The sequence below is a fragment of the Prionailurus bengalensis genome, chromosome D3 (genome assembly GCF_016509475.1).
Source record: "Prionailurus bengalensis isolate Pbe53 chromosome D3, Fcat_Pben_1.1_paternal_pri, whole genome shotgun sequence".
In the NCBI taxonomy this organism is placed as follows: Eukaryota; Metazoa; Chordata; class Mammalia; order Carnivora; family Felidae; genus Prionailurus; species Prionailurus bengalensis.
In genome coordinates this window covers 56238698-56241845 of record NC_057356.1, presented here as the reverse complement: position 1 = coordinate 56241845, position 3148 = coordinate 56238698, and positions in this window count along the sequence as shown.

Here is a 3148-nt window from a genome sequence, read left to right as displayed (position 1 = left end):
CGAGCAGGCTCCATGCTGAGAAAGGAGCCTGACTCAGGACTCGATCCCATGACCCTGGGATCATAACCTGAGCTGAAATCAAGAGTCAGATACTCAACCGACTGAATCATCCAGAGGTGTCCCAAATGAGTTTTTCTTTAAGGAAAAACTTTTACTTAAACACGAGTCTCTACCAGTTAGCCTTTTCTTGTTCAATACCACATTTTTAGATTGGAAAGGGATCTAATCTGCAAGATAACCTGATAGTTAGACATGCGTTAACATACGGTGCTTGCTTGCCAGACATAGGAGCAGTCCTTTGACTTATTCCTCCAACCCCCTCCCCCCACTCGAACCTTGAAATATGGTAGATTCATCTAAGGGGAAAAATAAAGACTTTGTCCAGATATCTTTTAATATTCCCCGGAGTTGCTCTACTTGAACGGTTGGCCCCCATGTTTGGTAGCTGAGTGGTAACCTGCTTTAGGTCAGTTGAGATCATGGGCCATCTGCCTTGAAATGATGAAAGATCACTTAATAAAACCAGCCCATGTTTGGGAACAGCTAGTTATTTTTACTTCAGAGAAGGTAGTAATGAAAAAATTCTACAGGGGCGCCTGGGTGGCGCAGTTGGTTAAGCGTCCGACTTCAGCCAGGTCACGATCTCGCGGTCCGTGAGTTCGAGCCCCGCATCGGGCTCTGGGCTGATGGCTCGGAGCCTGGAGCCTGTTTCCGATTCTGTGTCTCCCTCTCTCTCTGCCCCTCCCCCGTTCATGCTCTGTCTCTCTCTGTCCCAAAAATAAATAAAAACTTTGAAAAAAAAAAAAAAAGAAAAAATTCTACAAAGTGAGGAAAAGTACAACATTTCATATTCTATGCATACTTCAGTGTATCTGTCCTTCAGAATGTAGTTTTCCCTCGGTCAAAGATCAGAAAGTTTAAATACATGTGATCGAGCACCTTATGTACTTAGGTTTTTACTGTTGGTTTAATAAACACTTAGCTGCAGCTTATACAATATAAGGCATATCTGTCAGATTTTCCCGTGTGTGGAGCATGATATTAATTAAAGGTCACAACCACATCATTCTGTTCTTCAGGAATTTAGATAATGAGTCTCCTCTCATTTCTTCTGTCTGCTACCAATTTTAATGTAGCCTAGTGATAAATGTTTAAGAATATGTGCTTTCAGTGTTCTAATAAAAATGACTGTCAAAATGTGAACACACTCCACATTTCCTACGTATTCCATTAGTCATTATTGGAGGGAAAAATATGAATAATTTATTGGTGAAAGTTTGAATTAATCTGCTGACAACTTAAATCATGCTTAACGGGTCCTGAGGGTTTGGGGCCTTGGAGGAAAAAAAGGAATGCTTTTTGTTAATAAGAAAAGTAAGTCCTTGATGGACCAAGAAAATAATTTCACCTCTTACAGAAAAGGTCAGCACACAATCATATAATCTGTTTTCTCGTAGTGTAATCATCTCAGGCAAATATTTTTTTTTCATTATATTTATAATGTGTTATTAATTCTACCAATTTGATGTGGATTCACCCACAGGTATATAATGATGTAATATAATTGGCTTAAAATGGATTTTAAAATCGAATATTTTTAAAAGGTCAGTTTTAGATCATTACATTTGAAAAAATCCAATGCATTTGAGTTTAGAATAAAAAATTAAAAAAACACTAAAAAGTGTAAATCATATAGAATAGCAGCAGTGTATGTAGTAAATGCAGGTGGGGATAGGGATTGCGATGTAATGAGAGAGGATTTGAAAATGGGGAGTAGAGAGGAAGAAACAAATGAATGAGGATCTCTGAGAGTTGCCAATCCTAGGCAAAATGTAGGTGAATTAGAATAATCACAATTACAAAGGTAAACAAGGATGAGACATTTATAATGCTACGAGTGCAATGTTTTCTATTTAATCTTCAAAATGACACTCAAAATGGATTTTCCTGTTTTCAGATGAGGAACAAATGGAGGCACACATTTGTTTCTTAAGGTCAAACAATTTGTAAATGTTCTAGTCAGTATCACAATTGAGAAGTTGGCCCCAGAGTTCACGCCTTTTAGCACTGTGCTAAGCCCACACAGGCTGCTGTTTCCCCGCTTGGGGATTTGCCTGCCCAGACAAATTCCATTGTTCAGGACCATGTTCTATGAAGACAATCAGTCAGATAATTTTCCAGAGTGATTGTCACTCATTTACTCCACTTCCTCCCCTCCCTTTCTCTGGTCAATTCTGCAATCAGGCTTCCTCTCTCACCACCTTTTATAAATTTTTTTTTTATTTTGAAATAGTTTAAGACTCACAAGAAGTAGCAAAAATAGTACAGAGTTGTCTGTATCCTCCCCAGCACTTGGTATTATCACTAAAAAAAAAAAATTCAGCTGTCCTAATTAGGTATTAGATACCTAGCATCTCCTTATAGCTTTTGTTTGCATTTCCCTAATGGCTAAAAATATTGAAGATCTTTTCATGCGCTTACTTGACATTTGTTATAGCATCTGATAAAATCTCTGCTCAAATCTTTGGTCTGTTTTCCAGTTGGATTGTTTGCTTATTTTCTGTTGAGTTTAGACACTTCTTTACACATTTCAGATACAAGTCTTTTGGTAGGCATATGATTTGCAAATATATTCTCCCAGTCTGTGGCTTGTCTTTTCATTCTCCTCACAGGGTTTTCTCAGAACAAGCATTTTTAACTTTGATAAATCCAATTTATTGATTTTTTTTAAAGCTTATTCATTTATTTTGAGGGGGACATTCATTTATTCACTTATTTTAGCATGGGCGGGAGAGGGGCAGAGAGAGGGAGAAAGAAAATCCCAAGCAGGCTCTCACTGTCAGTGCAGAGCTTCACCTGGGGCTTGATCTTACAAACCGCGAGATCATGACCTGAGCCGAAATTAAGACACTCAACTGCCTGAGCCACCCAGGCGCCCCTATTGATTTTGTAATCATAGGGACCACATGACCTAGGTGACATGTCAAAAAACTCTTCGCCTACCTTCAGGTCATGAAGTTTTTCTCTATGTTTTCATCTAAACATTTGACGGTTTTACGTTTTGTTTTTAGATCTATAGTTTATTTTGGGTGAAATGTTATAAGATGTGAAGTTTAAGGTCTTTTTTTTTTTTTTCCGTGATTGTCCA